The following is an 18,595-nucleotide window of genomic DNA, read 5'->3' on the forward strand; positions in this document are numbered from 1 at the left end:
GTGTCTGTCTACACCTCCACCTTGGCCAGAAGTCTAGGATTACATTTTTATATTCAGTTCAATGTCTTAGTAATTTGACTTCTATTTTATATATCTTTCCTATTTTATTAGTACTATAGCCTATCTCATAGCCTGGTATGTTTCAAAGAATAAGTACACTCATTTTATTTAGCCACTGCCCCATTGGTGGTTTTTTTAGGGGTTATTTACAATTTTCCCGTATTATAAATAATGCTGAAGTAAAATTTTTGTATGAATATTTTTGAAGGATAGACTCTTAAAATTCAAATTGCTGGCTCAAAGGCTATGCTCATTTAAAACTTTGATAGATACCTGCTAGACACTGTCTTCCTAAAAGTTGTTCCAGTTATGTTTTTACCAACATAAAGTTGCTAGTTTTCCATACCTTAATCACCACTGGATACTGTCAATCAAAATTTTGGCCAACTCAGTGAACAAAAAAATAACATTTTGTGGTTACTTTAATTTGTATTTCCCAGATTACCAGTGAATTTGAACATCCTTTGATAGGATTATTAGTCTTTTGTGTTTTCTCTCCCATGAATCACTTGTTTATGCCCTTTGGCTTCCTTGCCATGGCTTTTTTTTTTTTTAATTTAAAAACTTCATTATCTCTCTGAAAGTATCTCTTTAAATACTTTCACTATGGACCTTTTTTTTGGTCACATGTTGTTAGAAGATTGATCCATTTTCCTCCATTTATAATATTTCTTTTCAGGTTGAACAAACTCCATGCATAACACTCATGGCTTCAGTTCAGTTCTAAGGGTGATTTTAAATTGGGGAGTTTGGAAGAAGAGACTAGGCAGGTGTGGCTCTGTTAGGTTTGTGCCCAGAAAAAGGGAGGAGTCCAGTAGACCAGTTCAAAGCCTTTATTGAAGGATGTTCAGGCAGGTTGGTTGAGTCTGAGTGGACAACAGCAGCAATGGAAGCGGTAGGGGGATTTTTAAGGACTTGGATCAGACCCCCGGGAGGCTGAGTCACTGTGGTAGTCAGCTTCAGAGTCCAGGGTGTAGGTGAAATAACAGTCCTCTGGTTAAGGATGGTTGCTGTGGGAACAGAAAGTCCAGGAGATTTATGGCCCTTGCTTCTGGGAAATGCTCAAGGGGAGAGAAACCAGTTCTCAGCAGGATGCTGGCGCTATGCCTCAGTTGTCTCTGACGATAGGCAACTTCGTGATCCAGCACCCGGCTGTTGATAGATACCCTCTTTGTTCTAGTACAGGTATTGGCTCAGGTCCTTCGAGACTGCAGGCCACGGTTCCCAAGAACACAGTGATCACTGACCATAGCCTTTTTTGCAAGTCCTGACAAAGGTGGCAGGTTTTGGGATGGGTAATATGGGGTCTCTGGCCCTAACGCTTTCCTTGGGACCCAATCTGGCAATGGCACATATTCTGCTGTTCTCCATGCTAGGAACATGCTGTGTAGGGGGCCTGTGGTGACCCAGCACTGTCTGTGAGTAGATGGGCAACTGTTTAATCCTGGGATCCAGTGGTAGAATGCTTCTTTCATGTAGATATGAGCCCTATTCTCCACTATCAAATTTATCAGTAAGAAAGATGATATCTTGATCACCCTTTGCTATTGTCTTTAAGAAAGGATTAACTTCTAAATTTTGAAATACTTTCATGCTTCAAGAAAACTTACACAAATAAGCAAAGAACTTCTGTACATCCTTCACCCAGATTGCCCAATTATTAAAAATGTACCACATTCACCTTATCATTTTCTCACTTATTATTTTCAGCCAATTGTATTTCCTAAAGGTAAGGACATTCTTCTAAATAACCATAGTATACCCATCACAATCAGAAAATTAACACTGATACAACATTTCCCTCTATTACACATTCAGATGATGTCAGTTGTCCCCATTATACCTCTTATAGTGAAACAAATAAAACAAACCAACAGCAACAACATTTTTTTCTCTTTTATGCCTTGAGTTTCTTTCCAAGATTGAATCCAGGAGAGAAGATCTAAAGGTATCTCATCTAAAACAAAAAGTTACCAAATATTTGAGGAAAGTTAACAGTTTGAGAAAGAAAAACCAAGATAAATATACAGACAACTGATTCACAAGGAAGCAAACTTTATTTCATTTAATATAAAGATTATAATCACTTAGAAAACATTGAGTGGATATTAAATCTATAGAACTAAGGCAGATTTCCATGAAGAAGAGACAATAACTAAACAAGAAAGACTTATGGTTTTAAAATATGATCATAAAAAGGCAATAATAGGAGGATTGAATAACTGAAAGCACAAAGAATAAACCAGTGATTTGGGAATTTTTTTTGTACTGTTAAGCAAAAAGACAATAGACATTATGAGACTAAAGTTAAGAGATATAGAGGATATGCTCAGGATAATAAATATTCATGTAAGAGGTGTTAAATAAAACAAAAGGGAGACGTAAAGTCAAAGAAATAACAGAAAAAATTTTCCCTGAGGGCAACATTTATCAAGACTTTGAATCCCAAGTGCCCACTAAGGGCTTGGTAGGAGTAGTGCAAGGAGACACTTACATTAAACACACCAAGGTGAAATTTCTGAATTTCAAGGATAAAGGAAAATCTTATCACTTTATGGAGATAAAAGTCACTCCCAAAGGAAAGCAAATCAGATTAGCACCAGGTGTCTTTTCTGCTACACTGAAAGCTAATGACAATGGACCGGAGCTTGCCATGTTTTTAAGTTTGAGTTCTGTAGTCAGTTAAATATTGTAAGGTCCAAATAAAGAGCTGCAAAAGACTATCACACCTTCCTGAGAAAAATTCATCTATAAAATACAATTTCAAGAGAGGAGAACATGGTATACAAAAAGAGTGGTAAGCAGAGAAACACAAATGTAAAAAGTTCTTATTGTGTACCATACAATTAGTAAGAAATGATTTCTAAAGTAGAACTATAGTATCGATTATGTTTACAATTACTATATAGATATTTTAATGTGTAACTATATAAAATTATGCATAAAATAATGTACTACTATATGATATTATATAGTAACAACTAAAATGAACAAGATCTGAAATAAAATGATAGATAATTGTATTAAACTCTTAGAAGATGAATGGTTAAGAGGGGAAATTTATACATAAAACAGGTCTCTTTTGGAAGGGAAAGTCATGGATATTAAATGTTGATACTGATACAAAAATAGATTTAACTAGATTTGTTAATGGTTTAAGCATACTTACTAGTAGAGTGAGCATAGTATATAGACTGTGGCAGTGTGACACTTCTCTACTGAGTATCCATTCTGGCTTTCTTTCTTAGTATTAGAGTTCTGATTTCATATAGGGTGGTAATGTCTAGTTAAAAGACAACAAATCCCAGCCACTCTTGGCATAAGTAGTGGCCCCATTACTAAATGTAAATGGAAGTGCGATGTGAAATGTGAAGAAAAGCTTCTTTAAAGTCAGTGACTTAGTTGATTGACACATGCCTTTTGTGCCCTTTATTCTTGCTGGAAGAAATTAAACATGATGGCTAAAGCCCTCGCAGCTGCCTTATGACCTTGAGAAATAGGAGTTATGTTCTAAGAGTGGTGGAGCAAAAAGAGAAAAGGGGGTTGGATTCCTGAGGCTAGTAGAGCCTCCATACCAGCCCTGGACTTTCTCTAGACTTATTTTTGTGGGGAGGGCAGAAAAGGTATACCTGTAAGCTGTTTATTTTAGCATTTCTATTCCATGCAGCTAAAATGAATCTTAATTGATTTATAGGTCTTCCAAGCAAGTAGAGGGAAAAGAGGAACAACAAAAATTTTGATCAATCTGGAAGAGGTAAAGAAGGCAAGGACAAAAAGAAATAAAGAACGCCAAGAAAAATGAACAAATGCCAGGGTTAGTAAGTGAATTGAAGTTATAGATTTGTTTTGTAAGACACACCAAAAAAAAAAAAAAAAAAAGACACAAAAGTTGAAAATAAAGGGATGGTTAAAGAAATGTTAGGTGAATGGAATGGAAATATAAATATCTGTCAAAATAGAACTCAGGACCTAAACAATTAAAGGAAGTGTAAGTGCTATTTTTAAATAACATAGATGGAAAAAAGGTAAAATTCACCAGGAAAATAGAATAGTTACAAACCTTTATATACTGAACTTGTATTGAAACAAAGCAAAAACTGTTATAAATGTGAGCACTATCTAACAATACCACAGTCTCTGTAGGAGACATCAATTTATAAGTCTTGGGAAGTGACAGTTCATGTGGACCGCATATAATTTTGTGTAGAGGATTTGAATAACACAATGGAAAAGCTTGCTTTGAATGTTACATTCAATGAAAAGAGGATAAATGTTCTTTTCAGTACCCACAGGGCTTTACAAAATTGATTAAATACTATGTACCAAACAAAATCTAAAGCAATTCTCTAAAGAAGAAATAAGCCACATTCTCAGTAATTAAAAATGCAATGGAACTAATAATAATTTACCAAAAAAACTAATCACTGGGGAAAAAGAACAATTTTCTTAAAATTTTTTTGGGTCAAAAAGAAAACTGAACCATAAGTTATGATTGTTTGGAAATGGACATTATGTGAATGCTACACATCTTTACCTGGATTGTAGCCAATGCAGTTCTTAGATGACCCCTGGTTTTCAGCATATTTTATGAGGGAAGAATATCTAACAAAAATGAACTCAAGTTTAGAAGCTAGAAAGTGGCCAACCAAATACGCTGATAGAAAGGGGAGAGGAGGGAAGAATTAATAGATATATAAACAGAAATAATTAAACTAAATTAAAAAAGAAGCAATCCCAACAGAAAACACAGCTCTCCCCAGGCATCCTCCTTTCACTCTGAAGTGTAGCATACTCACATTCCCACGGCTGTGCTCCCAGGGTTGAGCAGTGGAGTACACAAACATGTTGGTCACCTTGAGCTCTACTGCAGTGTCCACACGTGTAACTAACAACCTCTCCTCCGAAGAGTCTGGGTCATCTATGCATCCTCATTGTTTTACCTACTGAGCTCTCAGTTACTCCCATTCCTTAATGGAAGACTGACTTCTGGCTGATGGTCTTCCCTTTTGTCTCCTGATTCTGGACAACTTCAAGGATCATGAGCATTAGTCTGGATACCCAGTTCCTCATCATGACTTTCATTTCAACTTCTATGGCCAATCTATGGACCTGGTCATTACTTAGGACTACTCCACTTCTGAAAACACTCACTCTCTGATCACAATCTCCCATCCTTCCAACTCTCTGATACTTCCTTTAGATTTATATTTCAAACTTCACTTCCTTGACCTTTTAATGCTCTTTATATGTATATGTCTACTCCAGTCTTCTCTTGCTTCCCTCTGTAGGTTAAATCACATGGTCCACCACTCACACAACTCTTTTGCCAATATATACTAGACATTGGCCATATTTTTGCAAAGTATGGCAAAATTCTAATCCTTTATGAATCCAGTTATTTACTTCCTCTAGTCCTATTCCAGGCTTATTGAGCACATCTAGAAATGAAAAGATACAAAATTATAAAGGTGATACATTTAAATTTCTGGATTGTAACCTTAACTAGGCCCTCAACTCTGTCCAAGCAAATCTGCAGTTCTTTTAAAAATAAGAAGTAATTATTTATTTTTATTACAATCGTCCCACTTCCCACCCCCCGTTGCACCCCCCCTCACTCCTTTCCCCACAGTCCATCCCCATCCCATTACCCCATTGTCCATTTCCATGGGTCATTTATACTAGTTCTTTGACTAGACCCTTCTCCTCACCCCCATTTTCTCCCCTCCCCTCCCCCCCTAGTCATTGTCAGTCTGCTCCTTGTTTACATGTCTCTGGTTCTATTTTGCCCATTTGTTTGTGTTTTTCATTAGTGTCCTGTGTTAGGTGATACCATATGTTATTTGTCTTTTGCTGCCTGGCTTATGAGCTGCCTTTTGATCAAGCAATTCCATTCCTAGGATTATACCCGAAGAATCCTGAAACACCAATTCAAAAGAACCTATGCACCTCTATGTTCATAGCAGTGCTATTCACAATAGCCAAGTGCTGGAAACAGCCTAAGTGCCCATCTGTAGATGAGTGGATTAGAAGACTGTGGTACATTTACACAATGGAATACTATGCAACAGAAAGAAAGAAGGAACTCCTGTCATTTGTGAAAACATGGATGGAATTGGAGAATATTATGCTTAGCAAATCCACCATTCTTGCTTTCCTAATTAGTGCTGTCTCCCATTCTCTATAGAAGCCATAGACCTTCTAGCTCCTTAAAGCACCCATCCCACCACATCCTGCTTCATCCACAGCAGGTAATATCAGCTTCGCTGAAAAGATAGAAGGGTTTGATAAGGATTTCCTTTATTTCCTGGTGATATCTACAATCTTACATGTATTTACATCCACCTTTTTTCCCTTTCCTATGACTATGATGTGACGTTTTTCTTCTGTTGTCTAAGACTTAATGCTTAGAATCCCATCTGCCTTCTCAGAAATCTTGCCCTGTTGATTATCTCCAATCTTTCCTGCACTTTAATTTTTCCTCTCACTTCAATAACAGCAATTCAACATGGCTACAAGGTCCTTCACAATCTGGTCTCTTCTTACTTAACACCTTATCAGCCTTTAACTCTCCCACTTCGCACCTTCCAGTGTATGTCCTAGCCATGTAGGGTTTCTTTCAGTTCCTTCAGTCAGCCTTGTTCTCACTTATCCTGGGATTTTTCACATGCAGATTCTTATATCTGGAATGTTACCTTCCCCTTCATCTCCAATCCCTGTGTTTGAGTAATGCTTTTTACAACTTTCATCATGTATCACTTTTCTCTGGGAAATCTCCTGTCGTTTACGTTTTGATTAGGCATAGTTCTAATAGAGCTAACTTGTATTCTATAATAACCTATCATAGCACTTATCATTTTTAAGATATTAACTTTTCTAAGAGATTTATTTTTCTGACTTCCCCCACTCTTATTTTCTCCAACTGGACCAAGGCTATTTTATTCGGCATTGAATTCCTGGTGTCTGGAACACATCTGGAATCTAAAAACCACTGAATATATTTTTTGTTGGACTGACTTAATCCTTTGACTGATTTTTTTTTTTTTTTTTTTGCCTCAATGCATAATGCAGAACTTTAGGAAGCTTAAGTAGACCACATGGGAAATGTATTTTATTTGGTTTAGAGTCCTTAATGGCGTCATTGTTAAGGCCAAATTTCAACATTAGAGTTTGTTAATCAGGAGATGAAGTCCACAACCATCAGTGTCAAATGAAAATGAGCCAGAGAGAGGTTTTCACTGTACATAGTTATATTTATCCTTCCCTGCCTCCCACCCCAACTAGAAAACATGGCCCAAGGAGGGTCTGCAATATGATCTGGCCTCTTCCTCTACTCATTCCTCTCCTTGAAAAAGAGTGGAGAGGGATCTTGAGCTCCTTACCCTAGAGACTAATATAACGATATACTTCAGTAAAGAAGTTTAATCAGTGAAGCTGAGAAATAGGTTTTGAGCTGTATTAATGCACTTATGCTTGGGCATCTTATCCAGTTTGGGTATCTTATGCAGTTTGTGTATATTAACAAATATTCCTTGTTTGAATAGCTTTTTAAAATTGAGGGATTTGATTATTACTGTGGAGTTTTATATTTTTTGTGGTGGAAGCAGACAGTATAAAATGCTTAAAGAGGGTATTGAGTAGGGTGACTATATATCCTGCTTTGCCTGGGATAGTCTAGCCTAGGCCTGTGTTTTCCAGTCCAGTCTAGGTTAGTAGGTCGCCTGGATTTTTCATATTTTAACAAAGCATTAATATTATTATTAATGGCTGTATTACAATAAATTGAGATAGTGTGGTAGAACTTCACCTTGTATTTCTGCCATGGTCTCATCTAGTAATGTGAGAAACCCATGGTCTCACACTAATACATGGTTAAAATTTAAAAGACAGCTAGTGATAACCTTTCTTCTACTTGAAGCTTTTTCTGGAGTTCTCTGAGTCTTCCCTATTATTTCAAGTCTGGGTTGGGGATTTTGCCTGTGGGTTTCCACGGCACCCTATGGGGTGTGGCTTATGGGAGGTTCTCTAGGATAGGCCCTGTGAGACATGTCAGAAGGGAGGTTAAGTCACCATTCCAGGCTTGGTGGAGAGCAGCCCTACCCCACTGAGTGGCTGCATCTTGTAGGAGCTGGTATGCAGGAAGGAAGGTCAGGTAGGTCTGTAGGAGACAATGGGCTCAATATGAGGTAAAAATAAAGTGATCAGGAATTGAAGGGACCGGGGGTGGTGGTGGTGGTTCAGTTGGTTCTCTGATAAAGAGGAAGGCTGTGGTCAGCTAGCTTAGTTGGTTGGATTGTTGCTTGGATTTGCTAAGGTTGTAGTTTGATCCCCAGGCAAGGTACATACAAGAAACAACCAATGGGTCTGGGCCAAGAACCGGCATCCAGCAACAGAGTACTTTACTCCTCCCTCAGAATGAATGGAGACCAGAAATTCGATGTTTATGACCAGAAAAAGAAGAATTTCATCCAGCACTTCTCTGAGATTGTCAGGGTCCTGACTGAGGATGACTTGGGGTGCCTAGAAATAGGAGATGCTATTGCCCAGCTCAAGGAGGTCCTGGAGTACAATGTCATTGGAGGCAAGTACCAGCGGGGTATGACAGTGCTGATAACATTCCAGGATCTGGTGGAACCAAGAAAGCTGGATGCTGATAGTCTCCAGCAGGCCATGACTGTGGGCTGGTGTGTGGAACTGCTCCAGGCTTTCTTCCTGGTATCAGATGACATTATGGATTCATCCCTTACCCGACGGGGGCAAATCTGCTGGTATTAGAAGCCAGGCATAGGTTTGGATGCCATCAATGATGCTATGCTTCTGGAAGCATGTATCTACCGACAGCTGAAGCTTTACTGCCGGGAGCAGCCCTATTACCTGAACCTGATCGAGCTCTTCCTGCAGACTTCCTATCAGACTGAGATTGGAGAGACTCTGGACCTCATCACAGCCCCACAAGGCAATGTGGATCTTGGCAGATTCACTGAAAAGAGGTACAAATCTACTGTCAAGTATAAGACAGCTTTCTACTCCTCCTACCTTCCTGTAGCAGCTGCCATGTATAAGGCGGGCATTGACGGGGAGAAGGAACATGCCAATGCCAAGAAGATTCTGCTGGAGATGGGAGAGCTCTTTCAGATTCGGGGTGATTACCTTGACCTATTTGGGGACTTCAGTGTGACAGGCAAGACTGGCACTGACATCCAGGACAACAAATGCAGCTGGTTGGTGGTTCAGTGTCTACAACGGGCTTCTCCGGAACAGCGCCAGATCTTGCAGGGGAATTATGGGCAGAAAGAGGCTGAGAAGGTGGCCCGAGTGAAGGCGCTCTACGAGGAGCAGAATCTGCAGGCTGTGTTTATGCAGCATGAGGAAGACAGTTACAGCCACCTTATGGGTCTCATTGAGCAGTACTCATCGCCCCTGCCCCCAGCCATCTTCCTGAGGCTAGCACACAAGATCTACAAGAGGAAAAAGTGACCTAGAGACTACCAGGGCAGGGAGGGGAGATGCCATAAATTATAGTAAATCCTCACTTAACATCATATGTTCTTGAGTACTGTGACAAAATTTTGCCATAGGCTAATTTATATAGCCAAGAGATAAGTTCCTATGGCCTATTTTTGGTCACAAAAACGTCACTCAACACTTCTAATATAAAACACTGAAATAAATATGAGCTATACACACTTTTTTTTTTTAAGTTAAGGAATAAATAAAAACAGGTAAGATTACTTTCCAACCTACTTATTCCAGTTAAGGGTTGTAGGTGACAGGAGCCTATTTGAGCCAACCCTGGACAGGGGCGCCTTCTATCACAGGGCCCACTCATAGCCACACCCACTCAGGCAATTTATAGACACCAATTTTTACATGCCTATCTTTTGGGATGTGGGAAGAAACTTGGGTCCTTGAGGAAACCTAGAGAAGGGAAGAATATGCAAGCTCCACACAGTGCACCTGGATGGAATAGATTATATTTTCCCAAATGAGGAAATGAAGGCGAATAAAAACGATGTTATTCCAGGACCTGCAAAAAAAAAAAAAAAAAAAAAAAAAAAAAGAAACAACCAATGAATGCATAAATAAGTGGAACAACAAAGAGGTGTTTCTCTTTCTCTCTATCTCTCAAGTAAAAAAAAAAAAAAAAAAAGAGTGTTCAGGAGAGATTCCTGATGAGGAGAAGTAGAGTGGGGGAAATAGTGGGAGATGGGGCAGGATAGGTGGGTGTGAACCCAATTATCATCCATCAGAAAAACTTAACATCAGGCACCAATTATAAAGAGATGAATCTGGCAGATTTCTATCCTCAGGGGAGTCACAGGCTTGGAATTGGACTTGATAAAGTATTCCAGATTTCTAAAAGAATTTGCACAGCAAAAGAAACCATCAACAAGACAAAAGGCAACCTACTAAAAGAGAAAAGATATTCAGCAATGATACACCTGATAAGGAGTTAATATCCAAAATTTATATAGAATTCATACAACCAAACAAACACACACACACACACACACACCAAACAAAAACAACAACAACAAAAACAAGCAAACCAACTTAAAAAATGGGCAAAGGACCTGAATAGACACTTCTCCAAAGTGGACATACAATGGCCAATAGACATATGAAAAAAGGCTCAATGTCACTAATCATCAGAGAAATGCAAATTAAAATCACTTCACACCTCTCAGAATGGCCATCATCAATAAATCAACAAAGAACAAGTGCTGGTGAGGATGGGGAGAAAGGGGAACCCTTTTGCACTATTGGTGGGAATGCAGACTGGTGCAGCCACTGTGGAAAGCAGTATGGAGATACTTCAAAAAATTAAAAATGGATCTGCCTTTTGACCCAGTGATCCCACTTCTGGGAATATATCCAAAGGAACCCAAAACACTAATGTGAAAGAAGATAAGCACCCCTATGTTCATTGCAGCATTATTTACAGTCACCAAGATATGGAAGCAGCCCAAGTGTCCATCAATAGGTGAGTGGATAAAACAACTATTGGACATTTACACAATGGAATTCTACTCAGCTGTAAAAAAGGAGAAATTTTTACCCTTTACCACAGTATGGATGGATCTGGAGAACATTATGCTAAATGAAATAAGCCAGTCAGAGAAAGGCAAATAGTATATGATTTTACTCACGTGGAATCTAATGAACAAACTGAACTAACAAGCAAAACAGACACAGACTCATAGATGGAGAGCAGATGACAGCTACTGGAGGAGGGAGGTTAGGGAGTGGAGGGATTGAGCAAAAAGGAGAAAGGACTCATGGACATGGACAACAGTGTGGTGATTGCTGAAGGTGGGGAGAGGGGGGTATAAGGAGACTAAATGGTAATGAAAAAAATACAATAACAATTAAATGAAAAAAGAAAAGATATTTCACCCTTATGTTCATTGCATTGCTATTTATAATAACCCATATATGGAAACAAGCTGAGTATCTATCAATAGGCAATTGATAAAGAAGATGTGCTACAAATCTAAATGGAATAGTACTCAGGTATAAAAAAGAACAAAATCTTACCATTTGAGACACATGGATGAACCTAGAGGGTATTAAGTGAAATAAGTCAGACGGAGAAAGACAAATACCATATGATTTCACTTATATGTGGAATGTAAAGAACAAAATTAATGAACAAACAAAACAGAAACAGTCTTATAGATACAGAGAATAGACGGATGGTTGCCAGTTGAGAGAGGAGCTGGGGAACTGGTTGGAAAAGTTGAAGGGATTGAGAACTACAAATTGATAGTTAAAAAATAGGGAATTAGGGTATAGCACAGGGAATATATCAATAATATTGCAATAAGTATGTATGGTACCAGGTGGGTACTAGATTATTGAGAGATCACTTCGTACACTTCAAACTAATTTAAAATAATATTTAATGTCAACTATAATTTAAAGATTAAAAAAAGAATTTGCTATTCACTTGGCTTCTAATGGGGGATATCTCAGAAAATATAGAGTGAAAATTTGATGCACTTTAGGGCAGTGAGTGAAGAAAAGGGGATGTGTTGGATAAACATTGCAGGGTCTGCAAAGACAGGACCTGGCAGCTGACTGGATGTGGAGTGAGGGAGAGGGAGAGATGTTGTATGCCCAGGGGTTTCCGTGTCAGTGAGTAAGAGGGTAGTGTGGCACTGACAGGTATGAGTGGAGGGTGAGAGTCCAGGTGGTGTGTATGTGAGCACATGTGAATGTGCACGTGTGTGATTGGGAAACATGTAGACAGAGGTGGATACTCTCATTCTTCTCAATAGATGATTGAAAACAAACAGGGGAAAGCTCTGCTATTTGCACCAGTTTTTTTGTCAGATAGAAAGTGGCCCTTATGGTTTCTGACTCCGAGGTCCAGGAATTGAAGGGAATGTACTCAGAGGAATGAAGGTGAAAGTCAAGGATATGGTGGTGAAGATCTTTAAGAAACATTTTATTTATTTATTTTTACAGAGAGGAGAAGGGAGGGGGAAAGGGAGAGAAACATAGATGTGGGAGAGAAACAGCAATTGGGTGCCTCTTGCATGCCCCCAACTGAGAACCTGGCCCACAACACAGGTGTGTGCTATGACTGGGAATTAAACCCACAATGACCTTTTGGTTTTCAGGACAATGCCCAATTCACTGAGCCACACCAGTCAGGGCAAGACTTTTTAATTAATTAAAAGAAATTGACCCAAATTTAATGTCAGTCCTAAATGGGGTCAAGATGGGAAGGCAAAGGATGGGAGTAGTAGGGGTTATCCCAGAAAGTTATTGTTTTTTCTCCTGAGATGGTTAAAAAACATACCACTTTGTGCCTGGGTGAGTTGAGAGGCTGTCCTCCATGGTTGTCCTGTGTGGGGTCCTAATGATTGTATGTATGTCTGACACTCCTCAGGTCCAGTATGTTCTTTCTCTAATCCTTGTACCTATGTGCAGAGCCCTTTCCTAGAAAGTGGGGAATGGAGACTGCAGAATTTAGTGGGAGGGGATGATCCAGATCCCTCTAGGAGCTCCTACCCTGATAGGGGAGACACCTTGCATATCCAAGACACAAGTATGAAGTGTCTTTACATGACCCATCTCACATGATCCCTTTGAGTGCACTGGTCTTTCTGGCAAGCACATGTTGACATGACAGTAGTTTTCCTGAGCATATTCAAGCTGTTCAGTCACCTTGGTCAAGTGCACTAGGTATGAGGTTGTCTTACCAGAAATGCACCTTAGAATAAATGTCCCAGGCTTAGAATAGTCTCAGTGTGAACTAGCATGGACCTTTGAGGGCTCTGTTGATGTTTGGAAACAGTCAAATATCATTAAGATACAATAGTAAGAAATATGAAGGGGGGATATTTAAGTTGAAAACAGGCTTTTTAGTTTGCATGGGATAAAAAAGAGGTTCTAAAAGTCATTTAAAAAGGGAATTTTCCACAAATATTTTGGAATAAATGCTTTGACTCCCAGAGTGACCAGTTTGAAGAAGATAATGGCTACCTAGATGTAAAAGTTCAGATTTATTTGTGACAAAGCTATTCTTCTCACCATGTCATCACATATCTTGGGCTTGGCCTTAGCAAGGCCACTGACATGTGTAGTGAAAGCTAAGTTCCTTTGCATCAAAGGGATGGAGGGCTGAGGCACTGTTAAACTTTGGTAAATTATGAAGGAAGCAATACATTTCAAGGGGTTTCCCGAAGGAAGAAATCTAAGAACCAGAATTAGAAAAGAGGGAAGGTAAAAGTTAGAATTGGCAAGCTAGGGACTGTTTATTGTGAGTGTTGGATATAGAAGGTAAGAGGTAAAACCAGGACAAGTCATCTTAGTGGAATTGATTTGGGGGGACCCCTATAAATAAACGGTGGCATAGATGTGAGGTGGAGGATGTTGTTTGAAGGCTGGGTGTTTTTTTAAAGTATATTTTATTAATTGTGCCATTATAATAGTCCCATTTTTTCCCCCTTTGGCCCCCTCATCCAGATACCCTACTTCCTTCCAGCAGTCCCACCCCACTTAGTTCATGTCCATGAGTCATGCATGTAGGTCCTTTGGCTTCTCCCTTTCCTATACTATTTTTAACACCCCCCTATTTTGTTCCTACCAAATTATGCTTCTTTCTTTTTTCTTCTCTTTTTACTGTGTGGTTGCCTCTCACTCGCGTCCCCCAACTGGGGGCCTGACGTGCAACCTAGTAACGTGCCCTGACTGGAAATCAAACCAGCGACACTTGGCTCGCAGGCCGATGCTCTATCCACTGAGTCATAGCAGCCAGGGCTCCAAATTATGCTTCTTAAACCCTGCACCATTTCTCCCATTCTCCCCCTTTTCCCTCTCCAAATGATCTCCACACCTATAATTCTGTTTCTGTTCTGGTTGTTTGCTTAGTTTGTTTGATTTAGTTGTTGATAATTGTGAGTCTGTGTCAGTTTAATGTACATAGCTTTGATTTTTTTTTTCTTAAATATTTCACATTTCATGTAATAATGGCTTGGTGATGATGAATTCCTTTAGCTTTACCTTCTCTGTCCTTCAATTCTAAATGATAGCTTTGCTGAATAGAGTAGTCTTGGTTGTAGGTCCTTGCTTTTCATCACTTTGAATATTTCTTGCCAGCCTCTTCTTGCCTGCAAGGTTTCTTTTGAGAAATCAGCTGATAGTTTTATGGGAACTCCTTTGTAGATAACTCTCTTTCTCTTGCTGCTTTTAAGATTCTCTTTATTTTTAACCTTTGGCATTTTAATTATGATGTGTCTTGCTGTGGTTCTCTTTGGATCCAACTTGTTTGGGGTTCTCTGTGCTTTTTGAACTTATATGTTTATTTCCTTCATCAAATTAGGGAATTTTTCTTATATTTTTTTTTCAAGTAAGTTTTTAATTTCTTGTTCTTCCTCTCATCCTTCTGGAAACTCTATGATTTGGATGTTGGTACATTTAAAGTTGTCCCAGATGTTCCTAAGCTTATCCTTGTTTTTTGCATTCTTGTTTCTTCTTTCTGTTCTGGTTGAATGTTTATTTCTTCCTTTTGTTCCAAATTGTTGATTTGAATCCTGGCTTCCTTCCCTTTGTTGTCGGTTCCCTGTATGTTTTTCTTTATTTCATTTTGTGCAGCCGTCATTTTTGTCTTTATTATTATTTTTTCTGTATTGAATGAGTTCTCTGAGCATCTTGATCACCAGGGTTTTGAACTCTGCATCTGATAGGCTGGCTATCTCCATTTCATTTAGTACTTTTGCTGAGGTTTTGTTCTTTTTTTTGGGCCATATTTTTTTTTGTCTCCTCAACTTGGCAGCCTCCCTGTGTTTGTTTCCGTGTATTAGATGGTACTGCTTTTACTCACTGTCTTAGTAGCATGGCCTGTGTAGAAAAGGCACCTGTAAATTGTGTGGGTTTGAGCCTTAGGTAATTGCCAGGGTGGGACAAACCATTTCACTGCTTTGTGGCTCTGTGTGTGGTGGTGGGCTTGGAAGGGGCAAGTCACTGCCTGGCTTCTGGCAATTTGCCCAGCATTCACCTCATTTCCAGTCACTTTGCCCACTTCCCGTATGAAATTGGCACCCTTCCAGCTGCTGCCCTGAGGTTTGTGTATGTTCTAAGACCATGCAGTCACTTTAAGGGTGAAAATTTGGCAGTTTCTTCCACTACCCCCACCCCCACCCCCACTAGTTTTTATAGCCACAGGTAATGGGGATTTATCTTCATGGTGCTGAAACCCTGGGCTATGCAGTCTGGTCTGTGGCTGGGATCGCTTGCTCCCAGGGTATCCCTCCAGATTTTTATCCATCATACATAAATGTGGGACTGTCTGTGCCACTGCTGCCACTGCCATGCCACACTGCCTCTTTGCCCCATCTCTGTGGCTCCACCTCTCCTACCATCTGGATGAATGTGATTTCTTTCAATCCTTGGTTGTCAGACTTCCACATAGCTTGATTTTCTGGTGGTTCTGAATGTTATTCATTTTTGAGATCTCATTGTAATTTTTTCTATGGCTGTGGGAAGAGGAGAAGCATATCTAACTTCAACTCCATGTGGACTGGAAGTCTGAAGGCTGGATGGTGTTTATGGGAGGCTGTGATAAGATGGAGTCCTGAACAAGAGAAGGGGATCTACTTGTTTGACTCTCTGCTTTTACCTGCTTTTGGCAATTGGAGTTAGTTCTAAAGTACTGATGGGGCCTGAATTGGACCTGAATCCTCACCAACCCCTAGTCTTCCTGGCTTACCCCTTTATTCCCCGGAGGCCCCAGGGAGGCAAGCCCAGGTATGCAATTGCCAATTCACTCATGGAAATGGCTTGGACAAATAGGATCTTTATGTTCCTGTTAGTTCATATGTGAGCAGAGGTTTGGAAAAAGGAGCTGCCCAGTGGAGTATGAAGGACACAGGGTTCCTGTTCCCTGCTGAGATTCCAGGAACCTGAGAAGGCCATGTGTCCTCAAATGCTCCAAATGGCCACAGTGCCTGATTCCCTTTGATTCCCTCTTGGGTAGAATTCCACTCTCTCCCTGTCTTCCTGTTCCGAATTGGCAGTAAGGAAGGGGCTAGCAGGTTGCATGAAGCGTTTAGTTTCCTTAACAATTCAGAAATAGTTAGAGAGGAAGGGGCTTAAGTGCATGTTGTTTTATTCAAATCTGTTAGACTAGCAGGAGGAAGGAAGTAACTATGCCATGTGGAGCTGGGGTAGGAGAAGAATTACTTCTTGCTTTGCTTTTTGTTGTAAGTATGTAACTTTGTTCTATATGCTATGAATTTGTATTTATAAATATATCTATCTCAAGGCTGGGAGTCTTCTTGTTCTCCAACCTTCATTAACACCTCCTTTTAACACATGAAAATAACATGTGTGGGAAGTCTAGTTCATTCCCCCAAATATCAGTAGATCCCGGGGGGACTTCTAATCTCATGATCACCTCTTCCTATGGTTTTGTTTTTCTGCAGAACTGCCAGTCTCATTGGCATCTGGGTCCATGTAGCTATTCTAGTGGCTTTGAATCTCTCCAAACACATGACTTAGACTCCTTGGGGGGAGGGGTGGATCCCCCTAAGCACCACCAACATGAAGCTATTGTATAAGACAGGCTTTTGTTGAGGGTTTGGGTTGACATCACAGGATGGCAAGCAGTTTTATATCAATTATTCATTATCCACAATGCATGTTCATTGGCTGTGGCTGACACAGTTTCTCCCTATCCAGCCTTCTCTGCAGGTCTCTGCTCTCCCACAATGCTGCTCTTCCTGAATTTCACTGCTCTCTGGCTACTGTCTTTCTCTTCAGGCCAGCTCCTAATTATTTTCACTTTTTTCCCCACTCATTCGCTTATTCACACAACAAGTGTTTTCTAATTTTTTGATTGGTTACCATGTGCCAGGCACTGTTCTGCAGGTGGGTTAGTTTAGTTCTCCTTGCATAAGGGAACCTTACCTTTTCAACAAAATGTCTCTCAGAGATTATTAGGATATACTTTTAAGCAAGAAACCAAACAAAAAACTATTTGGTCCTGGATGAAAGTTGTCACTCTTATAAAACAGGAGTCAGTTATTTTTGCCATAGAGTTTTCTTATTCTCTAGGGTCTATAATAAAATGGAGCTACTAGGACTAGTGTGTGTGTGCTTGTGCATGTGCATATGCACGAGTGTGTGTGTGTGTGTGAAGACTGAGGAGAACAGGAAGGATCTCATGGAAGGGCAAGGTGAACCTCAGGCTCTGGCCCTCTCTTCCTCCCAGGCTCCCCATGGGCTCCCCGTAATCTGGCCAACTACCTCACAGGGACCAGTGCTGCATAGCTGATCCTATCTGGGGAGACAAAGGAGTCTTTAGACAGTTGGAGGGCTGTGTCACTGTCAAGCTCCTGGGTGGAAGGGTGTGAGAGAATTCTCAGGCAGGAGTAGAGCAGGATCAGGGTGATTCCTGCCCGTCCTTTCAAGGGCAGCTTGGGAGCGGTCATCCATGAGGGCAGGAGGTAGAACAGGGCAGCATGTGAGCTGCAGCTGTGAGCTCCCCACGGGAAGCCAGGACTCTGCTTTTGAAGCAGCCTAGCACAGGTTCCAAGGTCAGAGTGACTGGGTTTCAAACCCAGTTCTGCCTCTTACTTGCTCACAAATCTTAGATTCTGGGCTTTAATGTGTGTGAGGTGGGTATGAGAGGCTTCTAACCTTCTAGTCCTGATTAAAGTTAGATAAAAGAATTGAAGGTTAATCTAGCCTTTAATGTAAGAGAGAAGGCCTAAAGGGAGAGATTAAGGGTCTGATATAGTCTGAGGACAGCAGGTGTGAAGAAGAGGGGATGCGTTAGGAAACTACTGCAGTGTCAGCAGGGACAGGACTTGACATCTGACTGGACATGGGGAGACAGGGAGAAGGAGAGGTGCTGCCGCCTGAAGCTTTCTGTGCAACAGTGTGTGAGGGAGGTGATATGTGTGTGTTGTCTGCGAGTATGTGTGTGGTATGTGTATACTGTGTATTTGTTTTGCCTGTCAGTTTGTATACATGTTGTATGTTTAATTTAATTTAAACTTTCCAGGGCCAGTCTTAGGGGGAGAAG

At 40.2% G+C, this 18,595-nt stretch overlaps 1 pseudogene; it reads left to right on the forward strand.

Annotated features, from left to right (window-relative positions):
• Nucleotides 1-8,446: 8,446 nt before the first annotated feature.
• LOC150011892 (farnesyl pyrophosphate synthase pseudogene) lies at nucleotides 8,447-10,034 on the forward strand (annotated as a pseudogene).
• The last annotated feature ends 8,561 nt before the right edge of the window (nucleotides 10,035-18,595 follow it).

The sequence above is a fragment of the Furipterus horrens genome, unplaced genomic scaffold, assembly GCF_987537825.1.
Source record: "Furipterus horrens unplaced genomic scaffold, mFurHor1.1.pri manual_scaffold_4, whole genome shotgun sequence".
NCBI classification, from domain to species: Eukaryota; Metazoa; Chordata; class Mammalia; order Chiroptera; family Furipteridae; genus Furipterus; species Furipterus horrens.